This window comes from Leopardus geoffroyi, chromosome A1 (genome assembly GCF_018350155.1).
Source record: "Leopardus geoffroyi isolate Oge1 chromosome A1, O.geoffroyi_Oge1_pat1.0, whole genome shotgun sequence".
In the NCBI taxonomy this organism is placed as follows: Eukaryota; Metazoa; Chordata; class Mammalia; order Carnivora; family Felidae; genus Leopardus; species Leopardus geoffroyi.
In genome coordinates, this window is record NC_059326.1 from 126,919,699 (window position 1) to 126,935,483 (window position 15,785).

General features: G+C 41.4%; 1 long non-coding RNA gene across 1 annotated transcript in view; it reads right to left on the reverse strand.

Annotated features, from left to right (window-relative positions):
• LOC123606006 overlaps nucleotides 1–13,995 on the reverse strand; it is a 44,260-nt gene extending 30,265 nt beyond the window's left edge. Inside the window, exon 1 of the long non-coding RNA XR_006716043.1 lies at nucleotides 13,626–13,995. This is a non-coding gene — a long non-coding RNA (uncharacterized LOC123606006). The remainder of the gene's footprint in view (nucleotides 1–13,625) is intronic.
• Between the last annotated feature and the right edge of the window lie 1,790 nt (nucleotides 13,996–15,785).

The window sequence follows — 15,785 nt, forward strand, 5'->3', positions numbered from 1 at the left end:
GGCCCTTAATTCTAGCAAACAATCTGAAAAAGAATGAGAGCAGCTTGAGAAAGAGAGTCAACTGTTAGGGATCAATTGAACCTTCCCCAAAGTAGAAGGGAAGCAACAAAGAAGGGGAGCACTAGAGGTGTAGCCAGGATGGCAGAGAGAAGTCAAAGAGAAAATGCTACTCAAGTCTGGAAATCCAAGAGCAAAGAGAAAAGAGCAAAAGAGGGCCTGGAGGTGTACCCAGCAGAGGCACATTTCTGGTCTCTCACCCCCTGGGGACACAAGCTTCAGTAGCACCAATACCAACTTCGCCCAGAAATCTGTTTGGCTATGATTCTCCAAATACAACAAATATGAGAAGGAGGGACCTTCTCCAGAAAGCAGATTTTGAACTTTAGACTTTCAGGCCATTAACAGGAGATCTGAGTTTGAATATTAAGACTTTTTTGAATTGGATCTTCTCAAATAATTTTTGAACTTTATGTTCTTTTCACAAATTTGACAACATGATGGGATTTGTTATTGTTGTTGTTTTAAGTTTATTTATTTATTTTGAGAGGGAGAGGGAGGGAGGGGTGGGAGGGAGAGAATGAGAACGAGGAGGAAAAGGGCAGAGAGAGAGGGGGAGAGAGAATCCCAAGCAGGCTCTGGCTCTGTGCTGACAGCATAGAGCCCAATGTGGGGCTAGATGTCATGAACCATGGGATTAGGAACTGAACTGAAAGTGATGCCTAACTGATTGAGCCACCCAGGCACCCAAGGGATTTGTATTCAAATCTAGGGTATGTGGCATGGCCAGAGGTTTAGTGTAAGAGCTACTTTATGCATTTTATATCATTATTTCCATTTGCTCTCTGGACAGATCTGAGGTAATGTGGGACAAAGCAGTCAGACAGAACAGGCTAGGAAATAGACAACTGGGTGAATCCCAGTCTTGGTATAGAATGGTCTTGGATTTGATTTAATTAATACTGACCTATTTTAGAACCATCTATAAGCACATACATAACAATATGCTGGATGTGCAAATATAACAAAGCCAAAAGGAGAAAAGGAGTTGGACCTGAGGGAGGGAGGGAAGTGGACAGAGAACAGAAGGTGCCAAACACAGCAAAAACCCAGAAACCTTTGAATTCAGAAATGAAAGGCAGCGATTTATTTTTTTTTATTTATTAAATTTTTTTTAATGTTTACTTATTTTTGAGAGAGAGACAGAGTGTGAGTGGGGGAGGAGCAGAGAGAGAGGGAGAGACAGAATCCAAAGCAGGCTCTAGGCTCTGAGCTGTCAACACAGAGCCCGACGTGGGGCTTAGACCCACAAACTGCGAGATCATGACCTGAGCCCAAAGTCAGTTGCTTTAACGACTGAGCCACCCAGGCTCTCCTGAAAGGCAGCAATTCAAAATCACAAATAATCGAAAGCACCCACAACAATAATAAATGAAAGTTGTTTAGATGCAAAAGCCCAACAAAAAATAAATGAGTGGAGGTTGCTTGAGGGATTGTATTGGTCAGGGTCCTCCAGAGAAAGAGAACCAATAGGATATATAGAGACACCTATCTATGAGGTGATTTATTATAGAAACTGGCTAAAGTAATTATGGAGGCCAAGTCTTATAATCTGCTGTCTGCAAGTTGGAGAACCAGGAAATCAGGTGGTGTGATTCAGTCCAAGTCCTTTGAACCAGGAGGACTGATGTCCAGCTCAAACAGAGAAACAAATTTGCACTTCCTCTACCTTTTTGGTCTATTCAGGCACTCAACCATTTGGATGGTGCCCAACCACATTCAGGATGGTTATCTGTTTCACTCAGTTCACCAATTCAAATGTGACTGTCTTACAGAACACCCTCATAGATACATCCAAAAATCGTGTTTTACCAGCTAACTGGGCACCCCTTAGCCCAGTAAAATTGACACATAAAGGCAACCATCACAGGTGTATTAAAAAATTCAGAGCAAGCAGTTTACCACCAAGGTTATATTAACCTTATTCTGATTATTTTATACTGCCTTTCCACCAAAGAGTAAAATGGAAGAAGGCAGTCCAATCTTAATTGCCTTCCCCCTCTCTCTCAGACAACTAAATGCAGAAAAGTGACACACACACACACACACAAAAGGAGAAATACCCTTTTTGCTAAAGGGAGTGGAGCTTAACAGAAAGTCACAGGACCTCTTTGTTCAGAGCAACATGGCCCCAATGATACGCACAACCACAAGACTAGGTAAAGCCTCACTGATAAAATGAATTACTGCAAGATAAAAGATCAGATATTACATGTCCAAACTGCAACCCACATGAAATAAAATTAAAAAGCAAAAGAGAAACCAAAGTAATTTCTGATTTTGGACTATACGATATGCCATTACTGCAGCAACAGAAAACTCAGATGACAAATAACCTGAGTGGCTGGTGACAGAGGTACAGTGGCTTATGTCAAGTGGTGCTTCAGTGTGGTGCCTGGACTCTTACACAGACCTTCTCTGTGTATGTCCTTCAACCAGGGGAATCACCACTGATCTTATAAAGGAGAGAATCCCTTTGCTGCTTTTCTCCTCTTCCAACAAGAAAGGACTCTAATCAGAAGGGGTCATCTAAGTATTGTTATTAGATAGGTAATATCTAATACCTTCTTAATGGATTATAAAACCTAAAACATTTGTCATTCCATCTGCCAAACCAGAGTCAGTTGCTTCCATGAGTCACAGTAAGATTTTAATATATGAGTTTGCCAGTGAGGAAAACATAAGGTAATATTACCTCACCCCCTTTTTTTTATTTATCCACAGCCTGGGAGTTTGGAAGCTGGCTATATTTCATCTTGAAATGATGCCCAGATACATCTATAACAAAAGGAAACTCTTGGGTAAAACAATTCTCTTCCTTTTTTCTGAAGTCCTTCCTGTATTAGGGTTAACTTTCTTCACGAAGACTTATTGTCCATTTTGTAGCTAGGGTAGCCATATAATTTATGGTCAAACAGGGACACCGGATGTAAAAGGGGGCAATGGGAACATACCAAGATTCCAAGCAAACCTGGTCACCACATGTATGACATTTCCTCGATGACCTTGTTGTGTTAATGGCTTGTTTTATGAGCATCATGCATTATTAATTATCCTTTCGAGTCTGAGTTCTGAGTCAAGTTTTTCTGGATGAAAATAGCTGAGACACCTTAAACTACCTTAAGCCAAAAGACAAAGGGGAGAAGATTTATTTTAAGTGTGTGGACAATCCCATGCAATCTGACAGCAGAAAGCACAGCAGGTCTCACGAGACACTTGTGGAGCCAGAGCCTAGGACAGTGTTGGGAACCAAAGATGTGCACCAGTTGGTGGTCTAACTACTCTCTCATCTCCACTTGTCTCCGCTCATCTATTTAAGTCTTCTCTTTACTCGAGAGTACAAATAACATAATTTCTGGGAAACTGTGGTGTGCAAAATGCCTGGGCTCAGAATGATAGCTCATTTTCAAGATGCCTCTATGCACTCTGGCCAACATGGTGTCCTAATTTTTTGGGCTTTTGTGCTCAGCTATGCAAGATACTTGAGGTTTTGTTACTCACTGAGTTTTTTCGTGTAGTTTCTTAACTGCATTTCTCTTTCCCAAAGGGGCATCTGGAAATGTGTATTGGCAGAGGATTTAATGTGGGAGATGGGTGGGGGGCAGGCAGGCAGACATGCTACTCCTTCCTCATTGCAAAGGAGAGCTCTGTACAATGAATTGCCTGAACCCACTGCCTCTTCCCCTCCCTGCCAGATGCCAACAGGACTCCTATGGAGACATACTGAAACATAGCCTGCTGCCTGCAGGAGCCTGCACGGCTGAGTGTGAAATATGCAGGTCACTGGAGTGAGATGAAACACAGTGAGGGCTCTGTGTTCAGATTCTGTCTGCTGGCTGTGACAGCAGAGAAGTACTTTCAATGGTGCTAGAGGGGAAAACAAAAACTATAGTAGAAAAGACTGTTGTTGAAAGGTGCCTTTATATGCTAACTGAATGTCACTTAGGAACATTTGTCCTTCTGGCTACACTAAATGTGGGCCACTGTGACAAAACCTGGCAGAATAGCACTGAAAATGACACCAGTCACACACCCTCAGGTCACTGACTACAACCTTCTTCAGAAAGCAAATGTTCAAATCCTCCAGAATAAAGTGAGTGTCCCTTGTATGCTGACAAGAATTCGGGTACCAAAATAGCCTGTTTTGGTCCCTGGGATATCTCAACCAATCTTATCAAAGCATTTTTAAATGCCAGAAGCTTCTATCACCTGGTTTCCATTGGCTTCTCAACCTGCTATTCCCCACACTGATTTTAGGGGACATCTGTTCTATAAGCCACAAGAATTTTTAAACCTCAGCATCTAGACCTGGTTGAACTGGCCTGATTAGGAGGTCTGCAATTACTTCCCAGATGGGAATTCTGGCTTTTTATGCCAGAGATTCTTCAGCTGGGGAGCTGTTAAGCTAGGGTTGTCCTGGGAGCATGGAGCCTCAGCTACTAGCACCCCTCCCACCTCCAGACACACTGCCAACTCTCCTCCTTTGTGCTGTCACTTGCCTACCACATGGTTATGGGGGGAAACCTGGCTCCCTGCCCCGAGCTCATCCCTTAAGGACTATTTCAAGTACTCCTATCTAGTATCAGAAGACAGGGAGGAGGATTACAAAGACACCTTCCAGTGTTATCCAATAGCTTTCCTGAATGATGGAGGAAAAAAGAAGTCCTGAGGTACCAAAATAGAATCCATCAGCATCATTCAACTTCACAGCAAAAGAGCCTCTCTTTCCCTCTTCATTATTAATGAAGTCAAAAAACAGTCTGAAGTTTCGATCCAGGAAGCACCAAGGGTAAATGTGGTAAACTGTCTCTGTCTATCAGGCTCAGGGTTGACACCTTCGAGGGCAGGCAGCTCAGTGTGTGAGCATCTGGCCTATGATCCAGGTGTGGGCTTGCTGTGGGTGCAGACAGAGGTAAAGGGCCAGGCCTGACATAGAAGGATGGAGCACACTGGCACAATTTCCTAGGCAGAATTCCCAGTCAAGAACCAGAGACAGATGTGCATGGACATGAACTTTTATGGAATGTAACTGTTAGTGTCTTCCTGCTCTCAAGCAGATGAACACTTTCATTTTCCTGGAACACTGAATTAACCTGTTTTTATCTTTATCCTGTGAACTCATGTCATTTCAATGACAATTACAGCCATTGGTATTAATCAGTTCTTTGAACCATTGAGATCTTTCTGCATGAGGGCTAAGGATAAAGGAAGGGCCTGGTGGGCATTCAAGTTCATTTCAGCTGAAGCTGTATCTTGTTTTTAGCTTTCCATTCTTTTTCTGAGTCAGACATTAGAAAAAAAAAATTTTTTAACTGCTTTAATTTAAAAAGTCTAATATTAAATGAATGGTGTGTGAAATCCTAAGCCCATAAAAGGAAATCTGGTGATGGCTGTTCAACTGGCTCACGATACAGTAGTTTGAGCTACAGGTGGAGCTTGACATGTACAGGAAACATAAACACGTATTTTCTATGACCAGATAGTTGTTCTAGACATGTCATTTCTATTCAGAGATGATTAACCCAAACTCGCCTCAGGAGATCTTGACTTCCCAGGATAAGGATACATTGGTGGAACCTCCCACATTTTGCTGTTGGTAACCGCTGACCAGCAGTTACTGGGATAACTTATTGACCTTGGAGTGCAGTCTAGCTGTGCAAGATGCTTTCTCTGAGCGAGACTATAAGTCCAAAGGAGATTTTTATTCACTAGTTTGACATAATTACCACCAGTGGTTTAACCAATTCAGAGACATAACTTGTTCCCTATATGACCATCTCACTCTTACAGAGCTGACTGTGCAGACCACACTTCAACTTCTCCTCTTTGATACTATCCAGAATTGACTGGCTAGATTATTTTGTGCCAAGGCAGTATAATTTAGGCGATTATAATCTAAGTGATATTGTCTGTGTTCCCATAAATCTCTCTAGAAAAATAATATTTTACATATGCTATAAAAGGACCATCTGGGCAGTTTTAAATGGTTATACAATATGATACAAAAAAAGTGCATTTGGAGTAAAAGTTTTTTGTTTTCAAACACACTCTATTTGCTCCGCATCTTCATAGTTACTGGTCTTCCTAGTGAGGGTCTGCTGGTCACACACCTGGCGAGGATTAAATCTGCACTAATGAGACTTAAGGGTGGTAGCCCAGCCACACTACTCTGAGCAAAGTGTGGGTAGGTTCAGTACACTGCATGGACCACCTGGAAGCCAGGCGGTAGAGCAAGCTTTGGTTGTGTTCCTGGAAGACTGGTGACCTACCTGTGGTTCCAGCAAAAGGAAGAGATCTGTAGCTATTGCTGCTTCTGTAGTCCAGGAACTACACATTTGGCCTTTCTCTATCTTACCCGTCCATTTGGAAAGAGAAGGTCTTTTAGCTACTCACTGGCCAGTACACCACAATATCAACATCTTCTTTCATGAAAGCATTTTTTTAGATAAAAGAAGAGACTAGAGGTTCTGGGTGCTAGTACCCGTCAATAATTTAGGATAACATTCTCCTTGGGTATCTCATCGCTGAGACAGAAGCAACAAGCTTTATCAACTACAATGAATTAAGACTAAAGGAAAAGTGCACAAAATAAAAATAACTACACAAATAGGAAGAAACACCAAACTGCATTCTTTGTCCTAGTATATAATCCTTTTCTCCCTAACCAGATGGCCTAGCTTCGCAACCCTGCTAGTCAAGTGTGAACTCAGAATGTTTCGAAGGAAGTCTCAGATTCTCGGGTATGAACTGTCAGTTTTGTCTTAAAAATTCACAGTGCAGATTTGAGTTCTGGGCCTGGTAACACTGTGTGCTCATGTCCACACCCTCTCAGCACTCAGCAACACCCCCATGGCTCCCCAAACTCCAGCACACTGGATCCTCTCAAAGCAGTACATTAGAACCATAGATGCTGTGTCTCTTAAACAATTTGAGGGTTTACAAACTCATGGCGGAATGTATAGAGATGTACAGTCTTGAACTCTGAGGCAAAGTTGGCTTCTTTTTTTTTTTTTAATTTTTTTTTTTTAATGTTTATTTATTTTTGAGACAGAGACACAGCATGAGCAGGGAAGGGGCAGAGAGAGAGGGAGACACAGAATGTGAAGCAGGCTCCAGGCTCTGAGCTGTCAGCACAGAGCCCGATGCGGGGCTCAAACTCACGAACCGTGAGATCATGACCTGAGCCGAAGTCGGACGCTTAACCGACTGAGCCACCCAGGCGCCCCCAAAGTTGGCTTCTAAGGAAGTATGGAAGAATGAGTTCGCTCTAGGGGATTTACCTCCTTTGGTCTTTAACAAGAAGCTAAAAGCAAAACTTTCCAGTGATTTATTTGTATTGCCTGCAGATGAAATTAACTACAATTAATTTTTTAAAGTTTATTTACCTATTTTGAGAGAGAGAGAGTGCGTGGGAGCATGCAGGATAGGGGCAGAGAGAGAGGGAGAGAGACTTCTAAACAGGCTCTGCACTGACACAGTGCCCCATGCAGGGCTTGAACTCACAAACTGTGAGATGATGACCTGAGCCGAAACAAAAACTCAGATGTTTAACTGACTAAATCACCTAGGCACCCCAAATACAATTAAAATAGGACATATTGGGGAGATGATGATCCATGGTTATAGCCTGCCTAGTAGTGTCATGTCTACAGCTACAGTTATGACCAATTTGGAACTCTAGAGACATAAATCCCAGACTGAACCCGAGTGCTTTCAGTCAGCCTGAGCCCAAGTCATGAGAGAGCAGGGGGTTAAGGCCCTCAATCAGAAACTTCCAGAATTGGCAGAACAATCAATCACTGGGCACTACAATTATCCTGAGAGGGATGGATAATCTCTTTCCCAAACTTGTTCCAGCTCCTCACCCCAGTCAACCCCATGTCTTCCCCAACTCTAACCTAGGATAGTGCCTGGAATTCCAGTATTAGAGACTCGTTTTTAAGTACATTGAGTAAACAAAGATTTTCAGGCTTCTTTGGGAGGGTAATATGGACCCAAATTATGACTGGTTAAATATTTCCCCTACCAGCCTTCTGTGGGAAGAACTTCATTCACACTGCTCTCCCGCCATTGTTTTGACAAAAAAAAAAAAAAAAAAAAAAAGGGGTTCAGAAGCATATTTATGAAAGGCAAAGTCAAGAAGACAATTTTTCATATGATAGGGTAGAACTGAAAACACTGGATTAGAAAGCTGGAGAAGGAGAGGAGAAAAGAGAGCATGGAACAATCAGCTGGGTGGAAAATCCTCAAGGTCAGTTTTTACTTATTTTGTTTTATTGTTGTTTTCTGCTACCCATTTTTGCCATATTACTTAAGATTTCAAGAAAGACAGTGTTTTCCCAAGGATTTCTTGTTGGACTTTTGTTTTGAGATAAATGTTAAGGACAGAGCCAAAAGGCCCAGATTTACTTTAGGTCCATCTACATCTTAGCACAAAGGGCAAAAGCCAGCCAAATAAGAGCAAGGTTTTGGTGAGATGGGCTGAGGTATGAAAAGGGACTGAGGGCTGAGGTATGAAGGGAGGGTGTGGGGCAAGGCTCCCCTGACACACTGCCTCTCCTCAGTTCTACCCTACCCCACAGAGCTCCTTGGTTTTGGTCGATGTGTTCTTGCTGCATCCAAAGAGCACCCAGGCAGCTGCCACTAGGGAGTGGAACAGTGGCAGCTGGGAGGCTGGGCAGAAGTCCAAGGGCTCCTGGCTGCCAGCACTCAGGCCTGCCCACCCTCTCCACCCACTTGCTCCTCATTAAGGAGTCAAGGACAAACCTGACCCTCCTCAGTCCCTCCACTTTCTCCCAAACCCACCAGTGTTCCAAGGATGACCTTATGGTACAAACCCCAGGCAGAAGCACAGTGCTTGCTTCTCCTTTGAAGCCAGCCTCGAGCCAAATGCTCTTGTGGACTAACCCTGTGAGGGACAGGCAGAGGAAACTCAGTTAGAGGAAGCTGGCACTTAATGGTGAACCTGGCTGCCTACAAAGAGATTTATAACTGGGAATTCAGTGCCTCTGTGGTGCTTTTAGAAACAGTTCCTGGCTTGACTAAGAGAAACTTTTGTGGAAAATGTCTGTCATTCATGTTCCTGGCAGATCTGCAAGTGTTTTTATGGCACAGATGTAGCTCTGATTGCTCACTCTACAAACACAGACAGAAACTTTGTCAGAACACTGGCTATGGCATGTGCCAGGTGGCAGACTAACATGATGGATGGAGCTCAAAGAGCAAAGGGTGATTTGAGCACCAGAGAGGTGAGGACATGTGTTCTCTCCAACACACTGATGCCACCTCCACACTGTACCCTCCACCTTAAGGATAAAGTACTTCCTTCTGCCCTCCACCCCAGAGTATCTAAGGGCACCTGGGAGACATTAAGTTCCATTTATCCCAAGTAATATGGGTTGAATCAGGTACCTCAAAAAAGGTATACTGAAGTCCTAACCCTAATGCCTCAGAATGTGACCTTATATTTGGAAATACATCTTTGCAGGTGTACTTAGTTAAGATGCAGTTGTATTTGAGTAGGATGGGCTCTGAATCTAATGTGACTTGTGTGCTTATAAGAGAAGACAAGGCCATGTGAAGACAGAGAGACAAACAGGAAGAGGATGGCTCCAGGTTGGGTAGGGCCAGAATGTGGAGTAATGTATCTCCAAGCCACTGAAGGCTAAGGATTGCTGAGAACTGCCAGGAGCTATGAAGAGGCAAGGAATGACTCTCTTCTAAAGCCTCAGAGAGGGTATGGATCTGCTGACACCATGCTTTCAGACTTCTAGACTTTAGGAACTCTGAGAAAATAAATTCATGTTATTGGAAGTCACCCAGTTTTGGGACTTTGTTATAGCAGCCCTAGAAAATGAGTACACCATTAAGAAAGAAAGAAAGAAAGAAAGAAAAAGAAAGAAAGAAAGAAAGAAAAAGAAAGAAAGAAAGAAAGAAAGAAAGAAAGAAAGAAAGAAAGAAAGAAAAGAAAAGAAAAGAAAAGAAAATGACATCAAACAATGTTGGCTTGATAACTGTCATCCTGAGCTGGCCAGCATGCAGAGGTAAGCTAACGGAGATCCCAAGCACACTTCCCCTCAACAGCACCAGGTAAAGAGCATATTCTACAGCAAAATATTTCTGTTGTTTTCTAACTGAAAATGCTTCTCTTTCATGGTCCTTGGGTAGATTCATAATCCATTTTTTAAATGTTCATTTATTTATTTTTGAGAGAGAGAGAGAAACAGAGTGCAACCGGGGGAGGGGCCGAAGAGAGGGAGACAGAGAATCCCAAGCAGGTTTCAAGCTGTTAGTGCAGAACCTCACACGGAGGCTTGAACTCACGAACCTTGAGATCACAACTTGAGCTGAAATCAAGAGTTGGACACTTAACCAAGTGAGCCACCCAGGTACCCCGTCATCCCTTTTCCGTATCAAACAGATCAAAGCATTAATTGTTATCACCTCGGCCAAAAATAAATATGTTAATTCCTGGAGACTTTGCCCTGTGATTTAGACTTTGCAGATAAGACAATCCTGGGGAAGAAAAGCTCAAGCATGTCTATTTCATCTCAATAAAGAAAGTCTTAATCATTCCAGAAGAAAACAACCTAGTCACCTGCTTAGGTCTAAGGATCTGGGATGCTAGCCATACCTTCTTTGGGCTTCAGTCACTCACCTCTGATTAGAGTTTGGGGCTAACATAACCTTCAGTTTTAGCCATGGCAGTGAGTGACCTAGCAGACCTTGAGCTGTCTGTAAAGAATGTCAATTTGACATCATTTTGGGGATTAAATGGAAGGGAAATTCGGCTGGAGAGGGTGGAGACTATGTAATCTAGGCACGATAAAGCCACTACTGGAGCCAGTAGAGGATGGCGAAGTTTAAGGTTAAGGGTACAGAGTAGCTTTCAGAGAAAGAAGCAACTTGAATGTAAGCAAAACAAAAAATTTTCTAAAGTCTGTCACAAAATTCTGCATGTAGTAACAGAATATTAAGGGAATTTCCCTCATTTCACTGAGGGAAGAAAGGGTTCATTAAACTGATTTTAAAACATCTAGATTTCCAGAAATCATTCAGGCATCTAATAATATCAAATGTTATATAAAATAGGACAATTGAGAATTAAAGAACAAAAAATAGATTATATAAAAGAGACAAAGGAGTAGATGTTACAGGTACCTGGTACCTGTATAAAATGAAATGTTGTAATTGAATGCTAAGGCAAAAAGAAATAATCTACTATAGTTTTCCTTACATATAATGTACAAACTTATCTACAAACTTTTTCCTATAAGTGAGCTAGAAATCTTTACACCATTATTCTATATTCTTTTTATGAAGAAATGATCATTTTTAGGTGTGTGTGTGTGTGTGTGTGTGTGTGTGTGTGTAATTTCTTCAAAACTCACCAGGCTCATCTACACATTCAATGCACTCCCAATCAAAGTTGCACCAGCATTCTTCTCAAAGCTAGAACAATTCTAAAATTTATATGGAACCACAAAAGACACTGAATAGCAAAAGTAATGTTGAAAAAGAACACCAAAGTGAGAGGCATCGCAATCACAGGCATCCACTATTGCAAAGTTGTAATCATCAGGACAGTATGGTATTGGCACAAAAACAGACACATAGACCAATGGAATAGAGAACCCAGAATTGGACCCACAAATTTATGACAAAGCAGGAAATCTTTGGACCCACAAATCTTTGACAAAAATTGTGGGAAATTTGACAAATCTTTGACAAAGCAGGAAAAAGTATCCAATGGAAAAAAGACAATCTCTTTAGCAAATGGCGCTGGGAGAACTGGACAGTGACATGCAGAAGAATGAACCTGGACCACTTTCTTGGTCCTTTCTTCCTTTCATTTGTGTACATCATACACAAAAATAAACTCAAAATGGATAAAAGACCTAAATGTGAGACAAGAAACCATCAAAAGCCTAGAGGAGAAAATAGGCAACAATCTCTTTGACCTCGGCTGCAGCAACTTCTTATTCCACACGTCTCTGAAGGCAAAGGACATAAAAGCAAAAATGAACTATTGGGACCTCATCAAGATAAAAACTCCTGTGCTGCCAAGGAACCAATAAGCAAAACTAAAAGGACCAACAGAATGGGAGAAGATATTTGCAAATGATATATCAGGCAAAAGGCTAGTATTCAAAATCTGTAAAAAACTTAACAAACTCAACACACTAAAAACAAATAATCCAGTGAAGAAATGGGCAGAAGAATAGACATTTTTCCGAAGAAGACATCCAGATGGCCAACAGACACATGAAAAGATGCTCAATATCACTCATCATCAGGGAAATACAAATCAAAACCACATTAAAATACCACCTCACACCGGTCAGAGTGGCGAAAATGAGCAACTCAGGAAACAACAGATGTTGGCGAGGATGTGGAGAAACAGGAACCCTCTTGCACTGTTGGTGGGAATGCAAGCTGGTGCAGCCACTCTGGAAAACATTGTGAAGGTTCTTCAAAAAATTAAAAATAGAACTGCTCTACTACCCAGCAATGGCAGTACTAGGAATTTATCCAAAAGATACAGGAGTGCTGATACATAGGGGCACTTGTACCCCAATGTTTATAGCAGTGCTTTCAAACAATAGCAAATGATAGGAAGAGCCCAAATGTCCATCAACTGATGAATGGACAAAGAAGATGTGGTTTATATACACAATGGAATACTGCTTGGCAATGAGAAAGAATGAAATCCTGCCATTTGCAGTAACATGGATGGAACTGGAAGGTATTGTGCTGAGTGAAATTAAGTCAGTCACAGAAAGATAGATATGTTTTCACTCTTATGTGGAGCTTGAGACACTTAACAGAAAACCATAGGGGAAGGGAAGGGGAAAAATAGTTTCAAACAGAGAGGGAGGCAAACTCTTAAGAGACTATTAAATACAGAGAACAAACTGAGGATTGATGGGGGGTGTGGGAGAGAGGGGAAAATAGGTGATGGGCATTGAGGAGGGCTCTTGTTGGAATGAGCACTGGATGTTGTATGTAAGCAATAAGTCACAGGAATCTACCCTGGAAACCAATAGCACACTGTATACAATGTATGTTAGCTAACTTGACAATAAATTATATTTTTAAAAAGGCATATTCTTTGGTGACATGAAGTATTTCAAGTATCATTCTTCAACTCTAAAACAGTAAGAATTTTTGCAGGTTAAGTCAAGAATCTAAACAAATGTTAAAATTATATCACTCTTTGCCTCAAAGTCATACAAGAGTTTATCATTTAATCAAACATCTCATATAATCTACTAATTATTCTACATTATCCTTGATGAATAAAAATTCATTCAAGAGAAAAAAAAAAAAAACCTTACCAGGCTGAAATGAGGTTCAGTTTAAAGTTTGCAAATGGATTCTCTGATGTCTATGATTAACATCTATCCTTAAGAAATAAGTTTGTGATAAGGAGCCAGATTAAAAATATGCATGATTTTACAGTAAATATAGTCTCCCTTACTACTGTCAAGTCTTAGAGCCACAGACAGAGCTATGGGAGATAAATGAAAGACAATCAGATCTGACACAGCAAGAAATGAAGATGATACCTTTAATCCTCCAGGGGTGTAGTTATCTCCTGAAAATCCCAGCTAGCAGAGAAGTCTCCTTGCTATTATTAGATTTCTTTCAGTTTGGGATGTAAGTATATGCCGAACATCATTCACTGAAAACTACTGGTTTCTCTCTCAGTGTGTGTAAAATCTGAGTTCAGTGGTGATTAATTTGGTCCTTGAGCTAGGTGAAGCTTCATTTCAACTCTCCCTGAGTGCAAAGCTTAATTCTGAATGAATTGGCATGTTGCCCCTTATTCTACTGTTGTGTGTGTTCCCAGAAAACAGCAGGCCTGTTCTCTTGGACAGCTAAGATTCCTCCAAGTTCAAGATTTTGTTCCAATGACTGTTTTTTCCGTCAGCAGTTTCAAAGGTTCTTAGTGGCATTTCTTTTGTAATGCCATAACCAAAGAATTGAGTGTTGCCCAATTACCTGATCAAAAGAAAGCCCTCTCATCACGTCACTTGACTTCATGTGTCCTCCGGCTTGCTCTTTGTGGCTGATGGTGTCATGTTTCCCAGAATCAACCGTTTCAACAATGGACAAAATGACTTGTAGGCTCAAAAGGATTAACAAAATCAAAGATGCACATTTTATATGTAAACGAAATATGTAGAACACACACTTAGTAGCAAAGAAATATGATGAACAGAAAGGTTAACCAAATGTGTAACTAAAAATTAATATGGGAAAAGACATTTTCCAATATTTAGTGGATGGTGTTAGTACTTGTTGGACATCTCTGTGAGCCAGGCATTGCGGACACTATATGGATGTTAATTATATCCTAAGTAACCCTGCTAGGTAACTACTGTTAGGCTCCTTTTACCAGTGAGAAAGGGAGGCTTTAAAATGTTAAGTGGCTGTCCAAGACCGTTCATCTACAAGTATTAAAGCAAGAATCTAACCTTGCACCTGTATTATTACTAAGGTATTCTCATTCTCTTTCTATTTTACCAGGGATACTGACAGCAGTCACCTAAATAGAAAATAACTGACTTTTTAATACATGTTTATAAGCTAACGATATTCACTACAGCCACTTTTGAGTTAACCATAGCATAGTCACTGAAGCCTTTCTTCTCTTGGCAAAAGTCAAAGGAGACTTGTTCAACTGTCAGGCCAAGTCAATGTTTTCCAACCCAACAGTCTTCAGCCGGGGGAGCCTGCTTCTTCCTTTTCTTTCCTTCCTCCTCAGAGCATGGCAGCATCAGACTTCATGTCTGCTACCCATCTCTCTGTTTTTCCAGGGGTTGACAAATGAGAATGACCAGCTCACCGACCCACAGAAGACTCAGCCTTGGAACAGCCTACCCTTGGATCTTCCACGTAACTGACTCTCTGTACTTGAGCAAGTGGAGTTTCTCAGTGACCAGCAGGGAAATTAACAGACAAGCTGACCTATGACATTAGAGGCCAATTCTGCTTCTTTTTGGCGGTTTCATGAGACTATTAGAAAAAGTGCCTTCTAGTCCTGGAATACCTGCAACTCACCTGCATAAGTGATCACTCCCCCAACACTGCTCCCCTGAGAACTTTTATACTACTGTAACCTCTGCCATCCTTCTTTCTTATTCTTCCTTTCTTCCTTGCCTTTCCTTTCCATTCCTTGTCTATTCTATTTAAAATGTTTGTTTGTTTATTTATTTATTTAGAGAGAGAATGAGTGTGGGGAGTAGGGAGCAGAGAGAGAGGAAGAGACAAAATCCCAAGTAGGCTCCGTGCTTTGAGTGTGAAGCCTGATGTGGGGCTCAATTCTGTGAACTGTGAGATCATGACCTGAGCTGAAACCAAGAGTCAGAGGCTCAACTGACTGAGACACCCAGGTACCCCTTCCTTTGTTCTCGTGTGTGTGTGTGTGTGTGTATACACACGCACACACACACACATATAGATATGTTTGTGTGTGTGTGTGTGTATATATATATATATATATTTAATGAACTTCAGGTGCAGAGGATTGCCTTAATCATAGGTCTCAGTTCATGTTACCCTATTATCATGAACCCACACAAGGACTCTTTCCTGTTTCGTATAAATGTCCTTCCTCCTCTTTCATCCTGATCTCCATTCCTTCCTCCTCAGGCCTCCCTGCTAATGTGTCTGATCTGTGTTACTTGCGTATATACGTTTCTGACAGACACTACTTCTTGTCC